Genomic DNA, 10,576 nt, shown 5'->3' on the forward strand with positions numbered 1-10,576 from the left:
ATCGTTTCTGATCGACCAGACGCAGTCAGTTACGTGTTTATTCTGACATCATGTTGGATAAAATATCGGTGATATTCTGATGTAAACAAACACGCATGTAAACATGTCGAGGTCAGTGATGATCGAGGTCGTCCAGATATCGTCAATAAGTCGATATATGGACATGATAACGTTGATAATTATGTAATCGTGACAGGCTTCCTGTCTGAGCACCTTTGACTTGTGACATCACACAGTTTGGCCAATCAGAACACAACAGATGAACTGAGTTTATCTGATCAATCAGATCAATATTTACTCAGCAGCCTCATCAGAGCTGTGACATCACATCCTGTTGAATGTTTCATTTTGTCATAGAAGAAGAGCTGAATGTTTGTGGTTCCTGAACGTGTTTTACACAAATAATCATTAATTAGTAACTTTGGTGATGTGAGCCGTTGTCATGGCAACAAACCGATGATCTTCTATCGCAGGCATGTCGATGTCTGCAGCCCTGGACTCTCATTGGATGTTAAATATCACTTCCTGTGGCCATTATGTGGCGCTAGAGAACGTTGCTGTGTATCATGTGACCGTGTGAGTTTCATGCAAATCAGATGACGTTCGACGCCGTTAATCCCTCCTGCAGTAAACGTTATTACCACAAGGCTGCAGCGCACTTCAACCGTGATGTTCACACATCGACAGCGTGACACAAGTTCAACAACATCAGAAACCGAATAACAAACTTTATTTACAACAGAACATTGAAACAATAACAACAAAACATACAACAATAAACAAACGGTTAACAAATATAAAACTGGAATACAGCAGGTAGATTAGTGAAAACTAAATAGTGCAAAGACAAAACAGAATGTAATTAACCACAAATTGTCTGTGGGCTACAATTCACTACTAATAAACATAAAGCACAGCCGCCGGCGTCCAACAGGCTTATAAATAATAAAACAACAATAAATAAAAGCGTCTCCTACAGACACGACGTCAGACTCCTTCAAGCACATTTAGTTTTTCTGACACGTAACGGACTCACAGCGGCGCTGAACAGTAGCTCTGATGGTGAACCGGTCGCACACGCACGAGTACCTCAGACCACCTGGACACCAGTGGAAAGGGTCGACTCCATCTGATTCCCACCAGAGAAGCAGAGACGGGGATCTTCATCTCCGTGAATCTCAGGCTCGTGACGATAGGCGGTCTGCTCTGATTCTGGTCCGACGGGACCTGAGAGTCTGCAGAGGTTCACTCTGAGGCCACTGGACCTGCTGCTGCATGTTCCGCTCCAGTCTCGCCGTCTCAGCCTCTGACTGCGTCTTTGTCTCAGTCCGAGCGGCGTCATCGCTCTCAGGTCTGCGGTACCGAGGGTCGAGGACGCTGCGTTTGGCCTCCAGCTTGGCGAGGTAGTGAAACTGTCACGTTGCTGTTTTAAATACTTCAGGATGCCGTATTACTGCTGACGTCCTGTTGTCAGCAGGCGGCGCTCTGACTCATTAGTGACATGTAGACGTGTTCAGGCCGCGACTCTTATCAAACATGAGAACTTTGGGGCAGATTGGACAACTTCCTGTTTCATGTTTTGGGCAAAACTGACCAACAGGCTGAGGGCGTTCCATGAAAACTAAAACGCTTCACAATAAAACATCACAAAGGTCTTCAGGTGTAACGACCACATTTAAAGTTTGTTAAAGTTCGACGCCTGTCGATGGCGTCGCTGCACAGTAGGTTTGACTTCCTGTTGGACTGAAGGTTTGCCTCCAGAAGGCTCTGATGTTAATTTAAAGATGGAGGCTTTGATTTGGAGATGTTCTAGGGGGCGCCCTCGCCACATCTAAACCGAAGATCCAGATCAGACGTCAAGTTACGCCACTTCTGATTCATGTGTAAAGTTTACCCTCAGCAACGCAGCGGCCCACTAGAACAATAATAATAATAATAATAATAATAATAATAATAATAATAATAATCTCCACATAAACAAAAGCTTCCTCGTACTTTCATGCTCTGGACCTGAATATCTTGTTTGTTTATAAGATTGTTTTTATTGATTGATTAGTTTCTTCAGCACTAATCCATCAATAAATCCATAAATGATGACATCACAGTTAAACTGTTTCCTCCCCTTATAAGAAGGCTTTTATTGTGAAACAGCCTCCTGTTGTCACCAGGTGTTTTTAAAGAGACAGGAGCTAAACGGCCTGTTTCAGACGGAGGCTGAACTGAGGGGCTGCAGGAAGGACCAGTAGAAGATCAATAACAACTGGAAACCATTCAAAGATATTCCAGTAGAGCCCCAGAATATAAATATAGAGCTGGAAATGTGCAGAATATGAGAATCTTTCACCCTGAAGGTTTTTAGTGACGTCACACTTGAAGCATGATGTTCACTTTAACGCTCATTAAAAGTCATGTGACCAGAGCAGTGAGCGGCAGCTTCTGTCTAAAAGTGGTCAGTTTGTATAATATGGACTTTATTGGACAAACTAACATTAATGAAAGCAGTAAAACCTTCAGTGAATCATCGTCTCCTCCTGATGGTGAAAACAGGAAGTGGCAGAAAGATGTTAAAACACGCCGTTGAACCATTTTCACTTCCTTCAGTAGCAGGTTCAACAAACTCTGACTGTAACTCTGAACTCTGAGTTAAGCTTGAAAAAGCCGTCAGTCAATGGAGCGTCACCATGGCAACAGGTAAATAAAGGGCAGAGCCTCCGTTTGGATCCAGTGGACGTAGAGATATTAATGCATGTGTTTGCAGACGATGCACATTTATCTTTAAAGAAAGAGTCAGAGCGGGAAACGTATCAATAAAGTTTTATTCAGTGTCGTCCATTAATTGATCGTTTATCAGACTTACATTTGTTTAATGATGATAAAGTGGGATCTGACTGTATCAAGCTGCAGCTACATTACATTTTAAATATATTTGTTCCAAACACAGGAAGCAGCAACTGAAGATGAAATATAGTTAAAGATTTAAAACATAAATAGATCAAAGACACAGAGACGTGACTGTAAACTCACAGTCTGATCAATAATAATGTGTTTGATGGTTTGTACTTGAAAAGGCATCGAGGTTAAAATACAGAATATTTTAAATGTTTAGACGTCTGTTTGTTTCTCAGCTCAACATTCAGTGACTTTATTTCAGCTGCTTCAGCAAATGTAGTAAATTTAAACACTGAATGCTGTTAAAATACGTTCAGATTAAACTCCTATTTAAAAATCTCACTTTCAAACTACATTCTGCAGCTGCACCGCGATCCTGCTCACTCAGCATGTTAACATATCATCTATGATATTATGGACCAATCACATCATGACTGACAGGGATCATTATTCATTGATCCCACGTGTCTGAAGCTTCATACTGATTGTTTACACTTAAACTGAGATGAAACATTATGTGTAATAAAGATTAGAGGTCAGCAGCTGCTCTAACAAACTGACTCAGAGTTATAACAGAAGGACGTGAAGAGGTTTGATTCTGAGCTGAGGATCAATTCACGCTGTGGAATATTTGAACTGCTGCTCAAAGAAACGACTGATGCATAAAAACTTTAGAAAGTCCTGAGTAACAAACTAACATCCAACCAGGATTCAGATTCTGACAGTAAAGCTCCTCTAATGAACGAGCTTCCATACGAGCTTTGATACGACCGAACGAACCAAGACGTGAAACTCTGTAAGAAGCAGCAGGTTAGCTTCACAGTTACCATGGTAACTGACCCTGAGTTTAAGTAACCATGGTAACTGACCCTGACTTTAAGTTACCATGGTAACTGACCCTGAGTTTAAGTTACCATGGTAACTGACCCAGAGTTTAAGTTACCATGGTAACTGACCCTGAGTTTAAGTTACCATGGTAACTGACCCTGAGTTTAAGTTACCATGGTAACTGACCCAGAGTGTAAGTTACCATGGTAACTGACCCTGAGTTTAAGTTACCATGGTAACTGACCCTGAGTTTAAGTTACCATGGTAACTGACCCTGAGTTTTCCTCGTCTCAGGGTTAAACTCAGTTTTCTGAGCAACATAGTTTAATTTCAAACCTTTAAATAAAAACACATCAGATTTATTATGAATATAATTATTGTTGTTTTCTCATTTATGTTTGTTTTGTTTTCGTCTGTTTGTTTAAGTCTGAATATTTTTATTCACCTTTAAGTCCTGATGAGATGAAGATAAACTGACCCTCCAATGAGCCGTAGTCTTTGTTTCTGTTGTCATGACAACTGCACAGAAACATTGATGTGATGGAGCTCAGACTGTTGGCCTTGATTAGCAGCTCCATCGCCATGACAACAGACGAGTTACTTCAGTAACTTCTGCTTGTCTCATATTTAACTGCAGATTCATTGATTTTATATTGTAATAAAATATTTGATCATCTTCAATATAAATATGAATGTTTACTTCCTGTTTACTAAGAACAACAAATAATCACAAACAAAAAGAAAAACTGATCATCTGGATGATTCATGTGTCATCTGTGAACTAAGTACTTTTACTCTATTACTGAGGTACAACTCTGAAGTACTTGTACTTCATGTACTTCACAGCTGTAGAGACTGTTTACTGTGCAGATTCACAAAATACAATAAATAAATACACCAACATACACAAGTCAAATTATAGATAAACATATTTTATTGATCCGCGGAGGATCAATAACAGCTTCACCGTCAGCAGCTGCAACATTCAACTGATGAACACATGAATGCATCAATAATCATCATCCAATCAAATAATCATTATTATTATTAAGTGGGCCATTGGAGTACTTTTACTTTTAGTACTTTAATTAGATGTTGTTGCTCATACTTTTGTTCTTTTACTGAAATAAAACGTAGAATACACAATGAGACTAAATACCAGCAGTGGAAAGTAACCAAGTACATTACTTAGTACTGTAATAAAGTACAGTTTTGAGGTACTTGTACTTTACTTGAGTATTTCCATGTGATGCTACTTTAAACTTCACTCCACTACATTTATTTGACAGCTTCAGTAAATCACTGCATCGTCAAACTTATAATCTCAAAGATTTAATTTATTTAAATGTCTGTTACTATCTATTACCAAATCAGGTAACACAGTGGTGATTGAGCCTATGGCCCGCTGCTGATAGCCCTTGTATCTGCAGTATTATGATTATTATAAACCGGGTATCGGTGACGACTTTCCCGCCACGGATTCAAATCAGCGGAGTTGATGCAACAGACTCGCTCGTCGTTCGCTTCGGTGTGAAGCAGCTTATCTTTCTAGAAGCTCACTGTTATTGGCTTTCAACTGGCAAAGCTTTTATTGCACACAGTAAGTGTCTCTCCTCTGCTGCGCTGTGTGTGCAGCACAAACACATGGAGGGCTGAGCCCCGCCCCTCGCTGAGCCACGCCCCTACCCGGCCCCCGCCCCTCGCCGAGCCCCGCCCCTACCCGGGCCCCGCCCCTCGCCGAGCCCCGCCCCTTGCTGAGCCCCGCCCCTCGCTGAGCCCCGCCCCTCGCTGAGCCCCGCCCCTCGCTGCTCCTCACAGCAGAGGAGAAGAGATAAAGCAGCGTCACCATAAATGACAGCAGTATGCAATAGAGACTCTCACACTCAGCTGAAATGAAATGAGTGCACATAAATTAGGTAAATAATATAAATAATAAGTCTCTGCTGCATTTATGGGTTATGGTTATGGTGGCGCCACAGCGAGGGCTTCTTCTGTGTGTGTGTGCTGCACACAGCGGAGCAGAGGAGAGACAGTGAACCAGGTGAACCACTTGAGTTGACAACAACTACACTCGTTACATCATTGTAAGTGCAATAAAAGCTTTACGAGTAAAAAGCCAACAAGAGTAATTTATCAATGATATCCACACAGAAGAACAACACACCTGCAATTACTGCTTATCACCACACGGTGCCGCCAAAGACAACAAAACTGAGATATTTGAGATTATAACTTCATAGATTAAACCGGCCGTTCTGGCACTGCAGCACCAGACTGTTGGTTTTGTTGTGGCAGGACTTGAGAGACCCGTCCTGAAGGTCTCATTAGCAGAGCAACAGAGGGGCAGAAGCCTGTCTAGTTTCAGGTTGTCTCAGATACAAGGAGAGTGAACCAGATACTGCTGTTTACCTGGGGAGACTGTCTATATGCTGTGGAACCACAGGTCGGTTTACTTGCACTAAGGATGTTTCCCTGGTGGATCGATATGGTTTCAAGTGATCATAGTGAACAACTTTTGATCCAGCTCGAGGAGGTCTCAAACCCAATAGCTTTGTAAGGTCCAGTCCAGTTATACTTTCTCTGTGTAGTGAGATCATCCATCCAAACAAGATCTCCACATTTATCAGGTTTGAACCTTGCGGTTGTTGAATCGTACTCACTCTTGAGTCTCTGCTCCTCACGAAAAACTGTGTCAAGCCATTTCACCAGTTGTGTGCCATAGTTCTGTGGTGTTACTGGTGTTACTGGTGATACTACTGATGTGGAGAGAGTCACAGTAACAGGCAGACGAGGCTCTCTGCCATCAGCAAGAAAATAAGGTGAGTATCCAGTGCTTGACTGGGTTCAATGAGAGAACCACTGCTGGCAGATAATAATCCCAGTTTAGCCAACTGTTCATACATGTATGAAGTACACGTATGAACATGTATTAAGTACATGTATGAACATGTATGAAGTACATCTATGAACATGTATTAAGTACACGTATGAACGTATGAAGTACACGTATGAACATGTATGAAGTACATGTATGAACGTATGAAGTACATGTATGAACATGTATGAAGTACATGTATGAATGTATGAAGTACATGTATGAATGTATGAAGTACATGTATGAACATGTATGAAGTACATGTATGAACATGTATGAAGTACATGTATGAACGTATGAAGTACACGTATGAACATGTATGAAGTACATGTATGAACGTATGAAGTACATGTATGAACATGTATGAAGTACATGTATGAATGTATGAAGTACATGTATGAATGTATGAAGTACATGTATGAACATGTATGAAGTACATGTATGAACGTATGAAGTACATGTATGAACGTATGAAGTACACGTATGAACATGTATGACGTACATGTATGAACGTATGAAGTACATGTATGAACGTATGAAGTACATGTATGAACATGTATGAAGTACATGTATGAACGTATGAAGTACATGTATGAACGTATGAAGTACACGTATGAACATGTATGAAGTACATGTATGAACGTATGAAGCACATGTATGAACATGTATGAAGTACATGTATGAACGTATGAAGTACATGTATGAACGTATGAAGTACACGTATGAAGTACATGTATGAACGTATGAAGTACATGTATGAACATGTATGAAGTACATGTATGAACATGTATGAAGTACATGTATGAACGTATGAAGTACATGTATGAACATGTATGAAGTACATGTATGAACGTATGAAGTACATGTATGAACGTATGAAGTACACGTATGAAGTACATGTATGAATGTATGAAGTACATGTATGAACATGTTTTAAGTACACGTATGAACGTATGAAGTACATATATGAACATGTATGAAGTACATGTATGAACGTATGAAGTACATGTATGAACGTATGAAGTACATGTATGAACATGTTTTAAGTACACGTATGAACGTATGAAGTACATGTATGAACGTATGAAGTACATGTATGAACGTATGAAGTACATATATGAACATGTTTTAAGTACACGTATGAACGTATGAAGTACATGTATGAACGTATGAAGTACATGTATGAACATGTATGAAGTACATGTATGAATGTATGAAGTACATGTATGAACGTATGAAGTACATATATGAACATGTATGAAGTACATGTATGAACGTATGAAGTACATGTATGAACATGTATGAAGTACATGTATGAATGTATGAAGTACACGTATGAACGTATGAAGTACATATATGAACATGTATGAAGTACATGTATGAACGTATGAAGTACATGTATGAACATGTATGAAGTACATGTATGAACGTATGAAGTACATGTATGAAGTACATGTATGAACATGTATGAAGTACATGTATGAACGTATGAAGTACATGTATGAACATGTATGAAGTACATGTATGAACGTATGAAGTACATGTATGAACGTATGAAGTACATGTATGAACGTATGAAGTACATGTATGAACATGTATGAAGTACATGTATGAACGTATGAAGTACATGTATGAAGTACATGTATGAACGTATGAAGTACATGTATGAACATGTATGAAGTACATGTATGAACGTATGAAGTACATGTATGAAGTACATGTATGAACATATGAAGTACATGTATGAACATGTATGAAGTACATGTATGAACGTATGAAGTACATGTATGAACATGTATGAAGTACATGTATGAACGTATGAAGTACATGTATGAACGTATGAAGTACATGTATGAACATGTATGAAGTACATGTATGAAGTACACGCAAGAACATGTATGAAGTACATGTATGAACGTATGAAGTACATGTATGAACATGTATGAAGTACATGTATGAAGTACACGCAAGAACATGTATGAAGTACACGCAAGAACATGTATGAAGTACATGTATGAACGTATGAAGTACATGTATGAAGTACATGTATGAACATGTTTTCAGTACATGTATGAATGTATAAAGTACATGTATGAATGTATAAAGTACATGTATGAACATGTATGAAGTACATGTATGAACATGTTTTAAGTACATGTATGAACATGTATGAAGTACATGTATGAACATGTATGAAGTACACGCAAGAACATGTATGAAGTACATGTATGAACATTTATGAAGTACATGTATGAACGCATGAAGTACATCTATGAACATGTATTAAGTACATGTATGAACATGTATGAAGTACACGCAAGAACATGTATGAAGTACACGCAAGAACATGTATGAAGTACATGTATGAACGTATGAAGTACATGTATGAACATGTATGAAGTACATGTATGAACGTATGAAGTACATGTATGAACGTATGAAGTACATGTATGAACATGTATGAAGTACATGTATGAACGTATGAAGTACACGTATGAACATGTATGAAGTACATGTATGAACGTATGAAGTATATTTATGAATGTATGAAGTACACGTATGAACATGTATGAAGTACATGTATGAACGTATGAAGTACATGTATGAACGTATGAAGTACATGTATGAACATGTATGAAGTACATGTATGAACGTATGAAGTACACGTATGAACATGTATGAAGTACATGTATGAACGTATGAAGTACATGTATGAACATGTATGAAGTACATGTATGAAGTACACGCAAGAACATGTATGAAGTACACGCAAGAACATGTATGAAGTACATGTATGAACGTATGAAGTATATGTATGAACGTATGAAGTACATGTATGAAGTACACGCAAGAACATGTATGAAGTACATGTATGAACATGTTTTCAGTACATGTATGAACGTATGAAGTACATGTATGAACATGTATGAAGTACACGCAAGAACATGTATGAAGTACATGTATGAACATGTATGAAGTACATGTATGAACGTATGAAGTACATGTATGAACATGTATGAAGTACATTTATGAACGTATGAAGTACATGTATGAACATGTATGAAGTACATGTATGAACATGTATGAAGTACATGTGTGAACGTATGAAGTACATGTATGAACATGTATGAAGTACATGTATGAACGTGTATGAAGTACATGTATGAATGTATGAAGTACATGTATGAACGTATGAAGTACATGTATGAAGTACATGTATGAACATGTATGAAGTACATGTATGAACGTATGAAGTACATGTATGAACGTATGAAGTACATGTATGAACATGTATGAAGTACATGTATGAAGTACATGTATGAACATGTATGAAGTACATGTATGAAGTACATGTATGAACGTATGAAGTACATGTATGAACATGTATGAAGTACATGTATGAAGTACATGTATGAACGTATGAAGTACATGTATGAACATGTATGAAGTACATGTATGAAGTACATGTATGAACGTATGAAGTACATGTTTGAACATGTATGAAGTACATGTATGAAGTACATGTATGAACGTATGAAGTACATGTATGAACGTATGAAGTACATGTATGAACGTATGAAGTACATGTATGAACATGTATGAAGTACATGTATGAACGTATGAAGTACATGTATGAACGTATGAAGTACATGTATGAACGTATGAAGTACACGCAAGAACATGTATGAAGTACATGTATGAACATGTATGAAGTACATGTATGAACGTATGAAGTACACGCAAGAACATGTATGAAGTACACGCAAGAACATGTATGAAGTACATGTATGAACGTATGAAGTACATGTATGAACGTATGAAGTACATGTATGAACATGTATGAAGTACATGTATGAAGTACATGTATGAACGTATGAAGTACATGTATGAACGTATGAAGTACATGTATGAAGTACATGTATGAACGTATGAAGTACATGTATGAACATGTATGAAGTACATGTATGAAGTACATGTATGAAC

The sequence above is a fragment of the Thunnus maccoyii genome, chromosome 18, assembly GCF_910596095.1.
Source record: "Thunnus maccoyii chromosome 18, fThuMac1.1, whole genome shotgun sequence".
NCBI classification, from domain to species: domain Eukaryota; kingdom Metazoa; phylum Chordata; class Actinopteri; order Scombriformes; family Scombridae; genus Thunnus; species Thunnus maccoyii.